Source organism: Schistocerca gregaria, unplaced genomic scaffold (assembly GCF_023897955.1).
Source record: "Schistocerca gregaria isolate iqSchGreg1 unplaced genomic scaffold, iqSchGreg1.2 ptg000244l, whole genome shotgun sequence".
NCBI lineage: Eukaryota > Metazoa > Arthropoda > Insecta > Orthoptera > Acrididae > Schistocerca > Schistocerca gregaria.
Genome location: NW_026061753.1, coordinates 10,355,965 through 10,378,675, shown reverse-complemented (window position 1 = coordinate 10,378,675; position 22,711 = coordinate 10,355,965).

Genomic DNA, 22,711 nt, shown 5'->3' with positions numbered 1-22,711 from the left:
GCCAGTTAAAAAGTCAATAATCGATACCTAAAACTTGAATTATACTAGTTCTTACTGGCTATTACATCAACTTAGAAGCTTCATCTGTGTTCTACTATGGTGATTTTAGTGTCTCCGCATACCGCATCACGCGACATAGCTTTGCAGGCGATAAGGACAACCGTTTCAGAGAGAATAGCGGCCAATGTGACGATCTGGCTTTAAGTCGATTCGATAACAAATGACGAAAACGGACGGATTTCTCAGGTTTTTACTACATATGAACACTATTCACATTCTCCCATCCAACGCGGCTGCTAGTCCTCCTTTCACGCAGAATCTTAAGGTCCTACCTCATGTCCAAGGCACCAAAGCCAGCTAGAAAGTCAATAATCGATACCTAAAACTTGAATTGTACTACTTCTTACTGGCTATTACGTCATCATAGAAGCTTCATCTGTGTTCTACTATGGTGCTTTTAGTGTCTCCGCATACCGCAGCACGCGACATAGCTTTGCAGACGATAAGTACAACCGTTTCAGAGAGAAGAGCGGCCAATGTGACGATCTGGCTTTAAGTCGATTCGATAACAAATGAGGAAAACGGACGGATTTCTCAGGTTTTTACTACATATGAACACTTTTCACATTCTCCCGTGCAACTCGGCTGCTAGTCCTCCTTTCATGCAGAATATTAAGTTCGTAGCTCATGTCCAAGGCACCAAAGCCAGCTAAAAAGTCAATAATCAGTACCTAAAACTTGAATTGTACTACTTCTTACTGGCTATTACATCAACTTAGAAGCTTCATCTGTGTTCTACTATGGTGCTTTTAGTGTCTCCGCATACCGCAGCACGCGACATAGCTTTGCAGACGATAAGTACAGCCGTTTCAGAGAGAAGAGCGGGCAAGTGACGATCTGGCTTTAAGGCGATTCGATAACAAATGACGAAAACGGACGGATTTCTCAGGTTTTTACTACATATGAACACATTTCACATTCTCCCGTGCAACGCGACTGCTAGTCCTCCTTTAATGCAGAATCTTAAGGTCCAAGCTCATGTCCAAGGCACCAAAGCCAGCTAAAAAGACAATAATCGATACCTAAAACTTGAATTGTACTACTTCTTACTGGCTATTACATCAAATTAGAAGCTTCATCTGTGTTCTACTGTGGTGGTTTCAGTGTCTCCGCCTACCGCAGCATACGACATAGCTTTGCAGACGATAAGTACAACCGTTTCAGAGAGAAGAGCGGCCAATGTGACGATCTGGCTTTAAGTCGATTCGATAACAAATGACGAAAACGGACGGATTTCTCAGGTTTTTACAATATATGATCACTTTTCACATTCTCCCGTGCAACTCGGCTGCTAGTCCTCCTTTCATGCAGAATCTTAAGGTCCTAGCTCATGTCCAAGGCACCAAAGCCAGCTAAAATGTCAATAATCGATACCTAAAACTTGAATTGTACTACTTCTTACTGGCTATTACATCATCTTAGAAGCTTCATCTGTGTTCTACTATGGTGCTTTTAGTGTCTCCGCATACCGCAGCACGCGACATAGCTTTGCAGACGATAAGTACAGCCGTTTCAGAGAGAAGGGCGGCGAAGTGACGATCTGGCTTTAAGGCGATTCGATAACAAATGACGAAAACGGACGGATTTCTCAGGTTTTTACTACATATGACCACTTTTCACATTCTCCTATCCAACGCGGGTGCTAGTCCTCCTTTCATGCAGAATCTTAAGGTCCTAGCTCATGTCCAAGGCACCAAAGCCAGCTAAAAAGTCAATAATCGATACCTAAAACTTGAATTGTACTACTTCTTACTGGCTATTACATCATCATAGAAGCTTCATCTGTGTTCTACTATGGTGCTTTTAGTGTCTCCGCATACCGCAGCACGCGACATAGCTTTGCAGACGATAAGTACAACCGTTTCAGAGAGAAGAGCGGCCAATGTGACGATCTGGCTTTAAGTCGATTCGATAACAAATGACGAAAACGGACGGATTTCTCAGGTTTTTACTACATATGAACACTTTTCATATTCTCCCATGCAACTCGGCTGCTAGTCCTCCTTTCATGCAGAATCTTAAGGTCCTAGCTCATGTCCAAGGCACCAAAGCCAGCTAAAAAGTCAATAATCAGTACCTAAAACTTGAATTGTACTACTTCTTACTGGCTATTACATCGACTTAGAAGCTTCATCTGTGTTCTACTATGGTGATTTTATTGTCTCCGCATACCGCAGCACGCGACATAGCTTTGCAGACGATAAGTACAACCGTTTCAGAGAGAAGAGCGGCCAATGTGACGATCGGGCTTTAAGTCGATTCGATAACAAATGATGAAAACGGACGGATTTCTCAGGTTTCTACTACATATGAACACATTTCACATTCTCCCGTGCAACGCGACTGCTAGTCCTCCTTTAATGCAGAATCTTAAGGTCCAAGCTCATGTCCAAGGCACCAAAGCCAGCTAAAAAGACAATAATCGATACCTAAAACTTGAATTGTACTACTTCTTACTGGCTATTACATCAAATTAGAAGCTTCATCTGTGTTCTACTGTGGTGGTTTCAGTGTCTCCGCCTACCGCAGCATACGACATAGCTTTGCAGACGATAAGTACAACCGTTTCAGAGAGAAGAGCGGCCAATGTGACGATCTGGCTTTAAGTCGATTCGATAACAAATGACGAAAACGGACGGATTTCTCAGGTTTTTACAATATATGATCACTTTTCACATTCTCCCGTGCAACTCGGCTGCTAGTCCTCCTTTCATGCAGAATCTTAAGGTCCTAGCTCATGTCCAAGGCACCAAAGCCAGCTAAAATGTCAATAATCGATACCTAAAACTTGAATTGTACTACTTCTTACTGGCTATTACATCATCTTAGAAGCTTCATCTGTGTTCTACTATGGTGCTTTTAGTGTCTCCGCATACCGCAGCACGCGACATAGCTTTGCAGACGATAAGTACAGCCGTTTCAGAGAGAAGGGCGGCGAAGTGACGATCTGGCTTTAAGGCGATTCGATAACAAATGACGAAAACGGACGGATTTCTCAGGTTTTTACTACATATGAACACTTTTCATATTGTCCCGTGCAACTCGGCTGCTAGTCCTCCTTTCATGCAGAATCTTAACATCCTAGCTCATGTCCAAGGCACCAAATCCATCTAAGAAGTCAATAATCGATACCTAAAACTTGAATTGTACTACTTCTTACTGGCTATTACATCGACTTAGAAGCTTCATCTGTGTTCTACTATGATGATTTTATGGTCTCCGCATACCGCAGCACGCGACATAGCTTTGCAGACGATAAGTACAACCGTTTCAGAGAGAAGAGCGGCCAATGTGACGATCTGCCTTTAAGTCGATTCGATAACAAAAGACGAAAACGGACGGATTTCTCAGGTTTTTACTACATATGAACACTTTTCACATTCTCCCGTGCAACTCGGCTGCTAGTCCTCCTTTCATGCAGAATCTTAAGGTCCTAGCTCATGTCCAAGGCACCAAAGCCAGCTAAAAAGTAAATAATCAGTACCTAAAACTTTAATTGTACTACTTCTTACTGGCTATTACATCAACTTAGAAGCTTCATCTGTGTTCTACTATGGTGCTTTTAGTGTCTCCGCATACCGCAGCACGCGACATAGCTTTGCAGACGATAAGTACAACCGTTTCAGAGAGAAGAGCGGCCAATGTGACGATCTGGCTTTAAGTCGATTCGATAACAAATGACGAAAACGGACGGATTTCTCAGGTTTTTACTACATATGAACACTTTTCACATTCTCCCGTGCAACTCGGGTGCTAGTCCTCCTTTCATGCAGTATCTTAAGGTCCTAGCTCATGTCCAAGGCACCAAAGCCAGCTAAGAAGTCAATAATCGATACCTAAAACTTGAATTGTACTACTTCTTACTGGCTATTACATCAACTTAGAAGCTTCATCTGTATTCTACTATGGTGATTTTATTGTCTCCGCATATCGCAGCACGCGACATAGCTTTGCAGACGATAAGTACAACCGTTTCAGAGAGAAGAGCGGCCAATGTGACGATCGGGCTTTAAGTCAATTCGATAACAAATGACGAAAACGGACGGATTTCTCAGGTTTCTACTACATATGAACACATTTCACATTCTCCCGTGCAACGCGGCTGCTAGTCCTCCTTTAATGCAGAATCTTAGGGTCCTAGCTCATGTCCAAGGCACCAAAGCCAGCTAAAAAGTCAATAATCGATACCTAAAACTTGAATTGTACTACTTCTTACTGGCTATTACATCAACTTAGAAGCTTCATCTGTGTTCTACCATGGTGCATTTAGTGTCTCCGCACACCGCAGTACGCGACATAGCTTTGCAGACGATAAGTACAACCGTTTCAGAGAAAAGAGCAGCCAATGCGACGATCTGGCTTTAAGTCGATTCGATAACAAATGACGAAAACGGACGGATTTCTCAGGTTTTTACTACATATGAACAATTTTCACATTCTCCTATCCAACGCGGCTGCTAGTCCTCCTTTCATGCAGAATATTAAGTTCGTAGCTCATGTCCAAGGCACCAAAGCCAGCTAAAAAGTCAATAATCGATACCTAAAACTTGAATTGTACTACTTCTTACTGGCTATTACATCATCATAGAAGCTTCATCTGTGTTCTACTATGGTGCTTTTAGTGTTTCCGCATACCGCAGCACGCGACATAGCTTTGCAGACGATAAGTACAACCGTTTCAGAGAGAAGAGCGGCCAATGTGACGATCGGGCTTTAAGTCGATTCGATAACAAATGACGAAAACGGACGGATTTCTCAGGTTTTTACTACATATGAACACCTTTCACATTCTCCCGTGCAACTCGGCTGCTAGTCCTCCTTTCATGCAGAATCTTAAGGTCCTAGCTCATGTCCAAGGCACCAAAGCCAGCTAAAAAGTCAATAATCGATACCTAAAACTTGAATTATACTACTTCTTACTGGCTATTACATCATCTTAGAAGCTTCATTTGTGTTCTACTATGGTGCTTTTAATGTCTCCGCATACCGCAGCACGCGACAAAGCTTTCCAGACGATAAGTACAACCGTTTCAGAGAGAAGAGCAGCCAATGCGACGATCTGGCTTTAAGTCGATTCGATAACAAATGACGAAAACGGACGGATTTCTCAGGTTTTTACTACATATGAACAATTTTCACATTCTCCTATCCAACGCGGCTGCTAGTCCTCCTTTCATGCAGAATATTAAGTTCGTAGCTCATGTCCAAGGCACCAAAGCCAGCTAAAAAGTCAATAATCGATACCTAAAACTTGAATTGTACTACTTCTTACTGGCTATTACATCATCATAGAAGCTTCATCTGTGTTCTACTATGGTGCTTTTAGTGTTTCCGCATACCGCAGCACGCGACATAGCTTTGCAGACGATAAGTACAACCGTTTCAGAGAGAAGAGCGGCCAATGTGACGATCGGGCTTTAAGTCGATTCGATAACAAATGACGAAAACGGACGGATTTCTAATGTTTTTGCTACATGTGAACACTTTTCACATTCACCCGTGCAACTCGGCTGATAGTCCTCCTTTCATGCAGAATATCAAGGTCCTAGCTCATGTCCAAGGCACAAAAGCAAGCTAAAAAGTCAATTATCGATACCTAAAACTTGAGTTGTACTACTTCTTACTGGCTATTACATCAACTTAGAAGCTTCATCTGTTTTCTACTATGGTGCTTTTAGTGTCTCCGCATACCGCAGCACGCGACATAGCTTTGCAGACGATAAGTACAACCGTTTCAGAGAGAAGAGCGGCCAGTGTGACGATCTGGCTTTAAGCGATTCGATAACAAATGACGAAAACGGAAGGATTTCTAGGTTTTTACTACATATGAACACATTCCACATTCTCCCGTGGAACTCGGCAGCTAGTCCTCCTTCCATGCAGAAACTTAAGTCCTAGCTCATGTCCAAGGCACCAAAGCCAGATAAAAAGTCAATAATCACTACCTAAAACTTGAATTGTACTACTTCTTACTGGCTATTACATGAACTTAGAAGCTTCATCTGTGTTCTACTATGGTGCATTTAGTGTCTCCGCATACCGCAGCACGCGACATAGCTTTGCAGACGATAAGTACAACCGTTTCAGAGAGAAGAGCGGCCAATGTGACGATCGGGCTTTAAGTCGATTCGGTAACGAATGACGAAAACGGACGGATTTCTAGTTTTTTACTACATATGAACACTTTTCACATTGTCCCGTGCAACTCTGCTGCTAGTCCTCCTTTCATGCAGAATCTTAAGGTCCTAGCTCATGTCCAAGGCACCAAAGCCAGCTAAAAAGTCAATAATCGATACCTAAAACTTGAATTGGACTACTTCTTACTGGCTATTACATCAACTTAGAACCTTCATCTGTGTTCTACTATGGTGCTTTTAGTGTCTCCGGATACTGCAGCACGCGACATAGCTTTGCAGACGATAAGTACAATCGTTTCAGAGAGAAGAGCGGCCAATGTGACGATCTGGCTGTAAGTCGATTCGGTAACAAATGACGAATACGGACGGATTTCTCAGGTTTTTACTACATATGAACACTTTTCACATTCTCCCGTGCAACTCGGCTGCTAGTCCTCCTTTCATGCAGATTCTTAAGGTCCTAGCTCATGTCCAAGGCACCAAAGCCAGCTAAAAATTCCATAATCGATACCTAAAACTTGAATTCTACTACTTCTTACTGGCTATTACATTAAATTAGATGCTTCATCTGTGTTTTACTATGGTGGTGTAGTGTCTCCGCATACCGCAGCACACGTCATATCTTTGCAGACGATAAGTACAACCGTTTCAGAGAGAAGAGCGGCCAGTGTGACGATCTGGCTTTAAGTCGATTCGATAGCAAATGACGAAAACGGAAGGAATTCTAGGTTTTTACTACATATGAACACATTCCACATTCTCCCGTGCAACTCGGTAGCTAGTCCTCCTTTCATGCAGATTCTTAAGGTGCTAGCTCTTGCCCAAGGCACCAAAGCCAGCTAGAAAGTCCATAATCGATACCTAAAACTTGAATTGTACTACTTCTTACTTTCTATTACATTAAATTAGATGCTTCATCTGTGTTTTACTATGGTGGTTTTAGTGTCTCCGCATACCGCAGCACGCGTCATAGCTGTGCATACGATAAGTACAACCGTTTCAGAGAGAAGAGCGGCCAATGTAACGATCTGTCTATAAGTCGATTCGATAACAAATGACGAAAACGGACGGATTTCTAAAGTTTTTGCTACATGTGAACACTTTTCACATTCTCCCGTGCAACTCGGCTGATAGTCCTCCTTTCATGCAGAATATCAAGGTCTTAGCTCATGTCCAAGGCACAAAAGCAAGCTAAAAAGTCAATAATCGATACCTAAAACTTGAGTTGTACTACTTCTTACTGGCTATTACATCAACTTAGAAGCTTCATCTGTTTTCTACTATGGTGCTTTTAGTGTCTGCGCATACCGCAGCACGCGACATCGCTTTGCAGACGATAAGTTCAACCGTTTCAGAGAGAAGAGCGGCTAATGTGACGATTTGGCTTTAAGTCGATTCGATAACAAATGACGAAAACGGAAGGATTTCTAGGTTTTTACTACATATGAACACATTCCACATTCTCCCGTGCAACTCGGCTGCTAGTCCTCCTTTCATGCAGAATCTTAAGGTCCTAACTCATGTCCAAGGCACCAAAGCCAGCTAAAAAGTCAATAATCGATACCTAAAACTTGAATTGTACTATATCTTACTGGCTATTACATCAACTTAGAAGCTTCATATGTGTTCTACTATGGTGGTTTTAGTGTCTCCGCATACCGCAGCACGCGTCATAGCTTTGCAGACGATAAGTACAACCGTTTCAGAGGGAAGAGCGGCCAATGTGACGATCTGGCTTTAAGTCGATTCGATAACAAATGACGAAAACGGACGGATTTCTCAGGTTTTTACTACATATGAACACTTTTCACATTGTCCCGTGCAACTCTGCTGCTAGTCCTCCTTTCATGCAGAATCTTAAGGTCCTAGCTTATGTCCAAGGCACCAAAGCCAGCTAAAAAGTCAATAATCAGTACCAAAACATAGAATTGTACTACTTCTTACTTGCTATTACATCAACTTAGAAGCTTCATCTGTGTTCTACTATGGTGCTTTTAGTGTCTCCGCATACCGCAGCACGCGACATAGCTTTGCAGACGATAAGTACAACCGTTTCAGAGAGAAGAGCGGCCAATGTGACGATCTGGCTTTAAGTCGATTCGATAACAAATGAGGAAAACGGACGGATTTCTCAGGTTTTTACTACATATGAACACTTTTCACATTCTCCCGTGCAACTCGGCTGCTAGTCCTCCTTTCATGCAGAATCTTAAGGTCCTAGCTCATGTCCAAGGCACCAAAGCCAGCTAAAAAGTCAATAATCAGTACCTAAAACTTGAATTGTACTACTTCTTACTGGCTATTACATCAACTTAGAAGCTTCATCTGTGTTCTACTATGGTGCTTTTAGTGTCTCCGCATACCGCAGCACGCGACATAGCTTTGCAGACGATAAGTACAGCCGTTTCAGAGAGAAGAGCGGGCAAGTGACGATCTGGCTTTAAGGCGATTCGATAACAAATGACGAAAACGGACGGATTTCTCAGGTTTTTACTACATATGAACACTTTTCATATTGTCCCGTGCAACTCGGCTGCTAGTCCTCCTTTCATGCAGAATCTTAACATCCTAGCTCATGTCCAAGGCACCAAATCCATCTAAGAAGTCAATAATCGATACCTAAAACTTGAATTGTACTACTTCTTACTGGCTATTACATCGAATTAGAAGCTTCATCTGTGTTCTACTATGGTGATTGTATTGTCTCCGCATACCGCAGCACGCCACATAGCTTTGCAGACGATAAGTACAACCGTTTCAGAGAGAAGAGCGGCCAATGTGACGATCTGGCTTTAAGTCGATTCGATAACAAATGACGAAAACGGACGGATTTCTCAGGTTTTTACTACATATGAACACTTTTCACATTCTCCCGTGCAACTCGGCTGCTAGTCCTCCTTTCATGCAGAATCTTAAGGTCCTAGCTCATGTCCAAGGCACCAAAGCCAACTAAAAAGTAAATAATCAGTACCTAAAACTTGAATTGTACTACTTCTTACTGGCTATTACATCAACTTAGAAGCTTCATCTGTGTTCTACTATGGTGCTTTTAGTGTCTCCGCATATCGCAGAACGCGACATAGCTTTGCAGACGATAAGTAGAACCGTTTCAGAGAGAAGAGCGGCCAATGTGACGATCTGGCTTTAAGTCGATTCGATAACAAATGACGAAAACGGACGGATTTCTCAGGTTTTTACTACATATGAACACTTTTCACATTCTCCTATCCAACGCGGGTGCTAGTCCTCCTTTCATGCAGAATCTTAAGGTCCTAGCTCATGTCCAAGGCACCAAAGCCAGCTAAAAAGTCAATAATCGATACCTAAAACTTGAATTGTACTACTTCTTACTGGCTATTACATCATCATAGAAGCTTCATCTGTGTTCTACTATGGTGCTTTTAGTGTCTCCGCATACCGCAGCACGCGACATAGCTTTGCAGACGATAAGTACAACCGTTTCAGAGAGAAGAGCGGCCAATGTGACGATCTGGCTTTAAGTCGATTCGATAACAAATGACGAAAACGGACGGATTTCTCAGGTTTTTACTACATATGAACACTTTTCCTATTCTCCCATGCAACTCGGCTGCTAGTCCTCCTTTCATGCAGAATCTTAAGGTCCTAGCTCATGTCCAAGGCACCAAAGCCAGCTAAAAAGTCAATAATCAGTACCTAAAACTTGAATTGTACTACTTCTTACTGGCTATTACATCGACTTAGAAGCTTCATCTGTGTTCTACTATGGTGATTTTATTGTCTCCGCATACCGCAGCACGCGACATAGCTTTGCAGACGATAAGTACAACCGTTTCAGAGAGAAGAGCGGCCAATGTGACGATCGGGCTTTAAGTCGATTCGATAACAAATGATGAAAACGGACGGATTTTTTCAGGTTTCTACTACATATGAACACATTTCACATTCTCCCGTGCAACGCGACTGCTAGTCCTCCTTTAATGCAGAATCTTAAGGTCCAAGCTCATGTCCAAGGCACCAAAGCCAGCTAAAAACACAATAATCGATACCTAAAACTTGAATTGTACTACTTCTTACTGGCTATTACATCAAATTAGAAGCTTCATCTGTGTTCTACTGTGGTGGTTTCAGTGTCTCCGCCTACCGCAGCATACGACATAGCTTTGCAGACGATAAGTACAACCGTTTCAGAGAGAAGAGCGGCCAATGTGACGATCTGGCTTTAAGTCGATTCGATAACAAATGACGAAAACGGACGGATTTCTCAGGTTTTTACAATATATGAACACTTTTCACATTCCCCCGTGCAACTCGGCTGCTAGTCCTCCTTTCATGCAGAATCTTAAGGTCCTAGCTCATGTCCAAGGCACCAAAGCCAGCTAAAAAGTCAATAATCGATACCTAAAACTTGAATTGTACTACTTCTTACTGGCTATTACATCATCTTAGAAGCTTCATCTGTGTTCTACTATGGTGCTTTTAGTGTCTCCGCATACCGCAGCACGCGACATAGCTTTGCAGACGATAAGTACAGCCGTTTCAGAGAGAAGGGCGGCGAAGTGACGATCTGGCTTTAAGGCGATTCGATAACAAATGACGAAAACGGACGGATTTCTCAGGTTTTTACTACATATGAACACTTTTCATATTGTCCCGTGCAACTCGGCTGCTAGTCCTCCTTTCATGCAGAATCTTAACATCCTAGCTCATGTCCAAGGCACCAAATCCATCTAAGAAGTCAATAATCGATACCTAAAACTTGAATTGTACTACTTCTTACTGGCTATTACATCGACTTAGAAGCTTCATCTGTGTTCTACTATGATGATTTTATTGTCTCCGCATACCGCAGCACGCGACATAGCTTTGCAGACGATAAGTACAACCGTTTCAGAGAGAAGAGCGGCCAATGTGACGATCTGCCTTTAAGTCGATTCGATAACAAATGACGAAAACGGACGGATTTCTCAGGTTTTTACTACATATGAACACTTTTCACATTCTCCCGTGCAACTCGGCTGCTAGTCCTCCTTTCATGCAGAATCTTAAGGTCCTAGCTCATGTCCAAGGCACCAAAGCCAGCTAAAAAGTAAATAATCAGTACCTAAAACTTTAATTGTACTACTTCTTACTGGCTATTACATCAACTTAGAAGCTTCATCTGTGTTCTACTATGGTGCTTTTAGTGTCTCCGCATACCGCAGCACGCGACATAGCTTTGCAGACGATAAGTACAACCGTTTCAGAGAGAAGAGCGGCCAATGTGACGATCTGGCTTTAAGTCGATTCGATAACATGTGACGAAAACGGACGGATTTCTCAGGTTTTTATTACATATGAACACTTTTCACATTCTCCCGTGCAACTCGGCTGCTAGTCCTCCTTTCATGCAGTATCTTAAGGTCCTAGCTCATGCCCAAGGCACCAAAACCAGCTAAGAAGTCAATAATCGATACCTAAAACTTGAATTGTACTACTTCTTACTGGCTATTACATCATCATAGAAGCTTCATCTGTGTTCTACTATGGTGCTTTTAGTGTTTCCGCATACCGCAGCACGCGACATAGCTTTGCAGACGATAAGTACAACCGTTTCAGAGAGAAGAGCGGCCAATGTGACGATCGGGCTTTAAGTCGATTCGATAACAAATGACGAAAACGGACGGATTTCTCAGGTTTTTACTACATATGAACACCTTTCACATTCTCCCGTGCAACTCGGCTGCTAGTCCTCCTTTCATGCAGAATCTTAAGGTCCTAGCTCATGTCCAAGGCACCAAAGCCAGCTAAAAAGTCAATAATCGATACCTAAAACTTGAATTATACTACTTCTTACTGGCTATTACATCATCTTAGAAGCTTCATTTGTGTTCTACTATGGTGCTTTTAATGTCTCCGCATACCGCAGCACGCGACAAAGCTTTCCAGACGATAAGTACAACCGTTTCAGAGAGAAGAGCAGCCAATGCGACGATCTGGCTTTAAGTCGATTCGATAACAAATGACGAAAACGGACGGATTTCTCAGGTTTTTACTACATATGAACAATTTTCACATTCTCCTATCCAACGCGGCTGCTAGTCCTCCTTTCATGCAGAATATTAAGTTCGTAGCTCATGTCCAAGGCACCAAAGCCAGCTAAAAAGTCAATAATCGATACCTAAAACTTGAATTGTACTACTTCTTACTGGCTATTACATCATCATAGAAGCTTCATCTGTGTTCTACTATGGTGCTTTTAGTGTTTCCGCATACCGCAGCACGCGACATAGCTTTGCAGACGATAAGTACAACCGTTTCAGAGAGAAGAGCGGCCAATGTGACGATCGGGCTTTAAGTCGATTCGATAACAAATGACGAAAACGGACGGATTTCTCAGGTTTTTACTACATATGAACACTTTTCACATTCTCCCATCCAACGCGGCTGCTAGTCCTCCTTTCATGCAGAATCTTAAGGTCCTAGCTCATGTCCAAGGCACCAAAGCCAGCTAAAAAGTCAATAATCGATACCTAAAACTTCAATTGTACTACTTCTTACTGGCTATTACATCATCTTAGAAGCTTCATTTGTGTTCTACTATGGTGCTTTTAATGTCTCCGCATACCGCAGCACGCGACAAAGCTTTCCAGACGATAAGTACAACCGTTTCAGAGAGAAGAGCAGCCAATGCGACGATCTGGCTTTAAGTCGATTCGATAACAAATGACGAAAACGGACGGATTTCTCAGGTTTTTACTACATATGAACAATTTTCACATTCTCCTATCCAACGCGGCTGCTAGTCCTCCTTTCATGCAGAATATTAAGTTCGTAGCTCATGTCCAAGGCACCAAAGCCAGCTAAAAAGTCAATAATCGATACCTAAAACTTGAATTGTACTACTTCTTACTGGCTATTACATCATCATAGAAGCTTCATCTGTGTTCTACTATGGTGCTTTTAGTGTTTCCGCATACCGCAGCACGCGACATAGCTTTGCAGACGATAAGTACAACCGTTTCAGAGAGAAGAGCGGCCAATGTGACGATCGGGCTTTAAGTCGATTCGATAACAAATGACGAAAACGGACGGATTTCTCAGGTTTTTACTACATATGAACACCTTTCACATTCTCCCGTGCAACTCGGCTGCTAGTCCTCCTTTCATGCAGAATCTTAAGGTCCTAGCTCATGTCCAAGGCACCAAAGCCAGCTAAAAAGTCAATAATCGATACCTAAAACTTGAATTTTACTACTTCTTACTGGCTATTACATCAACTTAGAAGCTTCATCTGTGTTCTACTATGGTGCTTTTAGTGTCTCCGCATACCGCATCACGCGACATAGCTTTTCAGGCGATAAGTACAACCGTTTCAGAGAGAAGAGCGGCCAATGTGACGATCTGGCTTTAAGTCGATTCGATAACAAATGACGAAAACGGACGGATTTCTCAGGTTTTTACTACATATGAACACTATTCACATTCTCCCATCCAACGCGGCTGCTAGTCCTCCTTTCATGCAGAATCTTAAGGTCCTAGCTCATGTCCAAGGCACCAAAGCCAGCTAAAAAGTCAATAATCGATACCTAAAACTTGAATTGTACTACTTCTAACTGGCTATTACATCAACTTAGAAGCTTCAACTGTGTTCTACTATGGTGCTTTTAGTGTCTCCGCATACCGCAGCACGCGACATAGCTTTGCAGACGATAAGTACAGCCGTTTCAGAGAGAAGAGCGGCCAAGTGACGATCTAGCTTTAAGGCGATTCGATAACAAATGACGAAAACGGACGGATTTCTCAGGTTTTTACTACATATGAACACTTTTCACATTCTCCCGTGCAATTCGGCTGCTAGTCCTCCTTTCATGCAGAATCTTAAAGTCCTAGCTCATGTCCAAGGCACCAAAGCCAGCTAAAAAGTAAATAATCAGTACCTAAAACTTGAATTGTACTACTTCTTACTGGCTATTACATCAACTTAGAAGCTTCATCTGTCTTCTACTATGGTGCTTTTAGTGTCTCCGCATACCGCAGCACGCGACATAGCTTTGCAGACGATAAGTAGAACCGTTTCAGAGAGAAGAGCGGCCAATGTGACGATCTGGCTTTAAGTCGATTCGATAACAAATGACGAAAACGGACGGATTTCTCAGGTTTTTACTACATATGAACAATTTTCACATTCTCCTATCCAACGCGGCTGCTAGTCCTCCTTTCATGCAGAATATTAAGTTCGTAGCTCATGTCCAAGGCACCAAAGCCAGCTAAAAAGTCAATAATCGATACCTAAAACTTGAATTGTACTACTTCTTACTGGCTATTACATCATCATAGAAGCTTCATCTGTGTTCTACTATGGTGCTTTTAGTGTTTCCGCATACCGCAGCACGCGACATAGCTTTGCAGACGATAAGTACAACCGTTTCAGAGAGAAGAGCGGCCAATGTGACGATCTGGCTTTAAGTCGATTCGATAACAAATGACGAAAACGGACGGATTTCTCAGGTTTTTACTACATATGAACACCTTTCACATTCTCCCGTGCAACTCGGCTGCTAGTCCTCCTTTCATGCAGAATCTTAAGGTCCTAGCTCATGTCCAAGGCACCAAAGCCAGCTAAAAAGTCAATAATCGATACCTAAAACTTGAATTATACTACTTCTTACTGGCTATTACATCAACTTAGAAGCTTCATCTGTGTTCTACTATGGTGCTTTTAGTGTCTCCGCATACCGCAGCACGCGACATAGCTTTGCAGACGATAAGTACAGCCGTTTCAGAGAGAAGAGCGGCCAAGTGACGATCTAGCTTTAAGGCGATTCGATAACAAATGACGAAAACGGACGGATTTCTCAGGTTTTTACTACATATGAACACTTTTCACATTCTCCCGTGCAACTCGGCTGCTAGTCCTCCTTTCATGCAGAATCTTAAAGTCCTAGCTCATGTCCAAGGCACCAAAGCCAGCTAAAAAGTAAATAATCAGTACCTAAAACTTGAATTGTACTACTTCTTACTGGCTATTACATCAACTTAGAAGCTTCATCTGTCTTCTACTATGGTGCTTTTAGTGTCTCCGCATACCGCAGCACGCGACATAGCTTTGCAGACGATAAGTAGAACCGTTTCAGAGAGAAGAGCGGCCAATGTGACGATCTGGCTTTAAGTCGATTCGATAACAAATGACAAAAACGGACGCATTTCTCAGGTTTTTACTACATATGAACACTTTTCACATTCTCCCGTGCAACTCGGCTGCTAGTCCGCCTTTTGATGCAGAATCTTAAGGTCCTAGCTCATATCCAAGGCACCAAAACCAGCTAAGAAGTCAATAATCGATACCTAAAACTTGAATTTTACTACTTCTTACTGGCTATTACATCAACTTAGAAGCTTTATCTGTGTTCTACTATGGTGCTTTTAGTGTCTCCGCATACCGCAGCACGCGACATAGCTTTGAAGGCGATAAGTACAACCGTTTCAGAGAGAAGAGCGGCCAATGTGACGATCTGGCTTTAAGTCGATTCGATAACAAATGACGAAAACGGACGGATTTCTCAGGTTTTTACTACATATGAACACTTTTCACATTCTCCCCTGCAACTCGGCTGCTAGTCCTCCTTTCATGCAGAATCTAAAGGTCCTAGCTCATGTCCAAGGCACCAAAGCCAGCTAAAAAGTCAATAATCGATACCTAAAACTTGAATTGTACTACTTCTTACTGGCTATTACATCAACTTAGAAGCTTCAACTGTGTTCTACTATGGTGCTTTTAGTGTCTCCGCATACCGCAGCACGCGACATAGCTTTGCAGACGATAAGTACAGCCGTTTCAGAGAGAAGAGCGGCCAAGTGACGATCTGGCTTTAAGGCGATTCGATAACAAATGACGAAAACGGACGGATTTCTCAGGTTTTTACTACATATGAACACTTTTCACGTTCTCCCGTGCAACTCGGCTGCTAGTCCTCCTTTCATGCAGAATCTTAAGGTCCTAGCTCATGTCCAAGGCACCAAAGCAAGCTAAAAAGTAAATAATCAGTACCTAAAACTTGAATTGTACTACTTCTTACTTTCTATTACATCAACTTAGAAGCTTCATCTGTCTTCTACTATGGTGCTTTTAGTGTCTCCGCATACCGCAGCACGCGACATAGCTTTGCAGACGATAAGTAGAACCGTTTCAGAGAGAAGAGCGGCCAATGTGACGATCTGGCTTTAAGTCGATTCGATAACAAATGACGAAAACGGACGGATTTCTCAGGTTTTTACTACATATGAACACTTTTCACATTCTCCCGTGCAACTCGGCTGCTAGTCCGCCTTTTGATGCAGAATCTTAAGGTCGTAGCTCATGTCCAAGGCACCAAAGCCAGCTAAGAAGTCTATAATCGATACCTAAAACTTGAATTGTACTATTTCTTACTGGCTATTACATCAACTTAGAAGCTTCATCTGTGTTCTACTATGGTGCTTTTAGTGTCTCCGCATACCGCAGCACGCGACATACCTTTGAAGGCGATAAGTACAACCGTTTCAGAGAGAAGAGCGGCCAATGTGACGATCTGGCTTTAAGTCGATTCGATAACAAATGACGAAAACGGACGGATTTCTCAGGTTTTTACTACATATGAACACTTTTCACATTCTCCCATCCAACGCGGCTGCTAGTCCTCCTTTCATGCAGAATCTTAAGGTCCTAGCTCATGTCCAAGGCACCAAAGCCAGCTAAAAAGTCAATAATCGATACCTAAAACTTGAATTATACTACTTCTTACTGGCTATTACATCATCTTAGAAGCTTCATCTGTGTTCTACTATGGTGCTTTTAATGTCTCCGCATACCGCAGCACGCGACAAAGCTTTCCAGACGATAAGTACAACCGTTTCAGAGAGAAGAGCAGCCAATGCGACGATCTGGCTTTAAGTCGATTCGATAACAAATGACGAAAACGGACGGATTTCTCAGCTTTTTACTACATATGAACAATTTTCACATTCTCCTATCCAACGCGGCTGCTAGTCCTCCTTTCATGCAGAATATTAAGTTCGTAGCTCATGTCCAAGGCACCAAAGCCAGCTAAAAAGTCAATAATCGATACCTAAAACTTGAATTGTACTACTTCTTACTGGCTATTACATCATCATAGAAGCTTCATCTGTGTCCTACTATGGTGCTTTTAGTGTTTCCGCATACCGCAGCACGCGACATAGCTTTGCAGACGATAAGTACAACCGTTTCAGAGAGAAGAGGAGCCAATGTGACGATCTGGCTTTAAGTCGATTCGATAACAAATGACGAAAACGGACGGATTTCTCAGGTTTTTACTACATATGAACACCTTTCACATTCTCCCGTGCAACTCGGCGGCTAGTCCTCCTTTCATGCAGAATCTTAAGGTCCTAGCTCATGCCCAAGGCACCAAAGCCAGCTAAAAAGTCAACAATCCATACCTAAAACTTGAATTGTACTACTTCTTATTGCCTATTACATCAACTTAGAAGCTTCATCTGTGTTCTACTATGGTGATTTTAGTGTCTCCGCATACGGCAGCACGCGACATAGCTTTGCAGACGATAAGTACAACCGTTTCAGAGAGAAAAGCGGCCAATGTGACGATCTGGCTTTAAGTCGATTCGATAACAAATGAAGAAAACGGATGGATTTCTCAGGTTTTTACTACATATGAACACTTTTCACATTCTCCCGTGCAACTCGGCTGCTAGTCCTCCTTTCACGCAGAATCTTAAGGTCCTAGCTCATGTCCAAGGCACCAAATCCATCTAAGAAGTCAATAATCGATACCTAAAACTTGAAGTGTACTACTTCTTACTGGCTATTACATCATCTTAGAAGCTTCATCTGTGTTCTACTATGGTGCTTTTAGTGTCTCCGCATACCGCAGCACGCGACAAAGCTTTCCAGACGATAAGTACAACCGTTTCAGAGAGAAGAGCAGCCAATGTGACGATCTGGCTTTAAGTCATTTCGATAACAAATGACGAAGACGGACGGATTTCTCAGGTTTTTACTACATATGAACACTTTTCACATTGTTCCGTGCAACTCGGCTGCTATTCCTCCTTTTGATGCAGAATCTTAAGGTCCTAGCTCATGTCCAAGGCACCAAAGCCAGCTAAAAATTCAATAATCGATACCTAAAACTTGAATTGTACTACTTCTTACTGGCTATTACATCAACTTAGAAGCTTGATCTGTGTTCTACTATGGTGCTTTTAGTGTCTCCGCATACCGCAGCACGCGACAAAGCTTTCCAGACGATAAGTACAACCGTTTCAGAGAGAAGAGCAGCCAATGTGACGATCTGGCTTTAAGTCGATTCGATAACAAATGACGAAAACGGACGGATTTCTCAGGTTTTTACTACATATGAACACTTTTCACATTCTCCCCTGCAACTCGGCTGCTAGTCCTCCTTTCATGCAGAATCTTAAGGTCCTAGCTCATGTCCAAGGCACCAAAGCCAGCTAAAAAGTCAATAATCGATACCTAAAACTTGAATTGTACTACTTCTTATTGGCTATTACATCATCTTAGAAGCTTCATCTGTGTTCTACTATGGTGCTTTTAGTGTCTCCGCATACCGCAGCACGCGACATAGCTTTGAAGGCGATAAGTACAACCGTTTCAGAGAGAAGAGCGGCCAATGTGACGATCTGGCTTTAAGTCGATTCGATAACAAATGACGAAAACGGACGGATTTCTCAGGTTTTTACTACATATGAACACCTTTCACATTCTCCCGTGCAACTCGGCTGCTAGTCCTCCTTTCATGCAGAATCTTAAGGTCTTAGCTCATGCCCAAGGCACCAAAGCCAGCTAAAAAGTCAACAATCCATACCCAAAACTTGAATTGTACTACTTCTTATTGTCTATTACATCAACTTAGAAGCTTCATCTGTGTTCTACTATGGTGCTTTTAGTGTCTCCGCATACCGCAGCACGCGACATAGCTTTGCAGACGATAAGTACAGCCGTTTCAGAGAGAAGAGCGGCCAAGTGACGATCTAGCTTTAAGGCGATTCGATAACAAATGACGAAAACGGACGGATTTCTCAGGTTTTTACTACATATGAACACTTTTCACATTCTCCCGTGCAACTCGGCTGCTAGTCCTCCTTTCATGCAGAATCTTGAAGTCCTAGCTCATGTCCAAGGCACCAAAGCCAGCTAAAAAGTAAATAATCAGTACCTAAAACTTGAATTGTACTACTCCTTACTGACTATTACATCAACTTAGAAGCTTCATCTGTCTTCTACTATGGTGCTTTTAGTGTCTCCGCATACCGCAGCACGCGACATAGCTTTGCAGACGATAAGTAGAACCGTTTCAGAGATAAGAGCGGCCAATGTGACGGTCTGGCTTTAAGTCGATTCGATAACAAATGACGAAAACGGACGGATTTCTCAGGTTTTTACTACATATGAACACTTTTCACATTCTCCCGTGCAACTCGGCTGCTGGTCCGCCTTTTGATGCAGAATCTTAAGGTCCTAGCTCATATCCAAGGCACCAAAACCAGCTAAGAAGTCAATAATCGATACCTAAAACTTGAATTTTACTACTTCTTACTGGCTATTACATCAACTTAGAAGCTTTATCTGTGTTCTACTATGGTGCTTTTAGTGTCTCCGCATACCGCAGCACGCGACATACCTTTGAAGGCGATAAGTACAACCGTTTCAGAGAGAAGAGCGGCCAATGTGACGATCTGGCTTTAAGTCGATTCGATAACAAATGACGAAAACGGACGGATTTCTCAGGTTTTTACTACATATGAACACTTTTCACATTCTCCCCTGCAACTCGGCTGCTAGTCCTCCTTTCATGCAGAATCTTAAGGTCCTAGCTCATGTCCAAGGCACCAAAGGCAGCTAAAAAGTCAATAATCGATACCTAAAACTTGAATTGTACTACTTCTTACTGGCTATTACATCAACTTAGAAGCTTCAACTGTGTTCTACTATGGTGCTTTTAGTGTCTCCGCATACCGCAGCACGCGACATAGCTTTGCAGACGATAAGTAGAGCCGTTTCAGAGAGAAGAGCGGCCAAGTGACGATCTGGCTTTAAGGCGATTCGATAACAAATGACGAAAACGGACAGATTTCTCAGGTTTTTACTACATATGAACACTTTTCACATTCTCCCGTGCAACTCGGCTGCTAGTCCTCCTTTCATGCAGAATCTTAAGGTCCTAGCTCATGTCCAAGGCACCAAAGCAAGCTAAAAAGTAAATAATCAGTACCTAAAACTTGAATTGTACTACTTCTTACTGGCTATTACATCAACTTAGAAGCTTCATCTGTCTTCTACTATGGTGCTTTTAGTGTCTCCGCATACCGCAGCACGCGACATAGCTTTGCAGACGATAAGTAGAACCGTTTCAGAGAGAAGAGCGGCCAATGTGACGATCTGGCTTTAAGTCGATTCGATAACAAATGACGAAAACGGACGGATTTCTCAGGTTTTTACTACATATGAACACTTTTCACATTCTCCCGTGCAACTCGGCTGCTTGTCCGCCTTTTGATGCAGAATCTTAAGGTCCTAGCTCATGTCCAAGGCACCAAAGCCAGCTAAGAAGTCAATAATCGATACCTAAAACTTGAATTGTACTACTTCTTACTGGCTATTACATCAACTTAGAAGCTTCATCTGTGTTCTACTATGGTGCTTTTAGTGTCTCCGCATACCGCAGCACGCGACATACCTTTGAAGGCGATAAGTACAACCGTTTCAGAGAGAAGAGCGGCCAATGTGACGATCTGGCTTTAAGTCGATTCGATAACAAATGACGAAAACGGACGGATTTCTCAGGTTTTTACTACATATGAACACTTTTCACATTCTCCCATCCAACGCGGCTGCTAGTCCTCCTTTCATGCAGAATCTTAAGTTCGTAGCTCATGTCCAAGGCAACAAAGCCAGCTAAAAAGTCAATAATCGATACCTAAAACTTGAATTGTACTACTTCTTACTGGCTATTACATCATCATAGAAGCTTCATCTGTGTCCTACTATGGTGCTTTTAGTGTTTCCGCATACCGCAGCACGCGACATAGCTTTGCAGACGATAAGTACAACCGTTTCAGAGAGAAGAGCAGCCAATGTGACGATCTGGCTTTAAGTCATTTCGATAACAAATGACGAAAACGGACGGATTTCTCAGGTTTTTACTACATATGAACACTTTTCACATTGTTCCGTGCAACTCGGCTGCTAGTCCTCCTTTTGATGCAGAATCTTAAGGTCCTAGCTCATGTCCAAGGCACCAAAGCCAGCTAAAAATTCAATAATCGATACCTAAAACTTGAATTGTACTACTTCTTACTGGCTATTACATCAACTTAGAAGCTTCATCTGTGTTCTACTATGGTGCTTTTAGTGTCTCCGCATACCGCAGCACGCGACAAAGCTTTCCAGACGATAAGTACAACCGTTTCAGAGAGAAGAGCAGCCAATGTGACGATCTGGCTTTAAGTCGATTCGATAACAAATGACGAAAACGGACGGATTTCTCAGGTTTTTACTACATATGAACACTTTTCACATTCTCCCGTGCAACTCGGCTGCTAGTCCTCCTTTCATGCAGAATCTTAAGGTCCTAGCTCATGTCCAAGGCACCAAAGCCAGCTAAAAAGTCAATAATCGATACCTAAAACTTGAATTGTACTACTTCTTACTGGCTATTACATCATCTTAGAAGCTTCATCTGTGTTCTACTATGGTGCTTTTAGTGTCTCCGCATACCGCAGCACGCGACATAGCTTTGAAGGCGATAAGTACAACCGTTTCAGAGAGAAGAGCGGCCAATGTGACGATCTGGCTTTAAGTCGATTCGATAACAAATGACGAAAACGGACGGATTTCTCAGGTTTTTACTACATATGAACACCTTTCACATTCTCCCGTGCAACTCGGCTGCTAGTCCTCCTTTCATGCAGAAACTTAAGGTCCTAGCTCATGCCCAAGGCACCAAAGCCAGCTAAAAAGTCAACAATCCATACCTAAAACTTGAATTGTACTACTTCTTATTGTCTATTACATCAACTTAGAAGCTTCATCTGTGTTCTACTATGGTGATTTTAGTGTCTCCGCATACCGCAGCACGCGACATAGCTTTGCAGACGATATGTACAACCGTTTCAGAGAGAAAAGCGGCCAATGTGACGATCTGGCTTTAAGTCGATTCGATAACAAATGAAGAAAACGGATGGATTTCTCAGGTTTTTACTACATATGAACAATTTTCACATTCTCCCCTGCAACTCGGCTGCCAGTCCTCCTTTCATGCAGAATCTTAAGGTCCTAGCTCATGTCCAAGGCACCAAATCTATCTAAGAAGTCAATAATCGATACCTAAAACTTGAAGTGTACTACTTCTTACTGGCTATTACATCATCTTAGAAGCTTCATCTGTGTTCTACTATGGTGCTTTTAGTGTCTCCGCATACCGCAGCACGCGACAAAGCTTTCCAGACGATAAGTACAACCGTTTCAGAGAGAAGAGCAGCCAATGTGACGA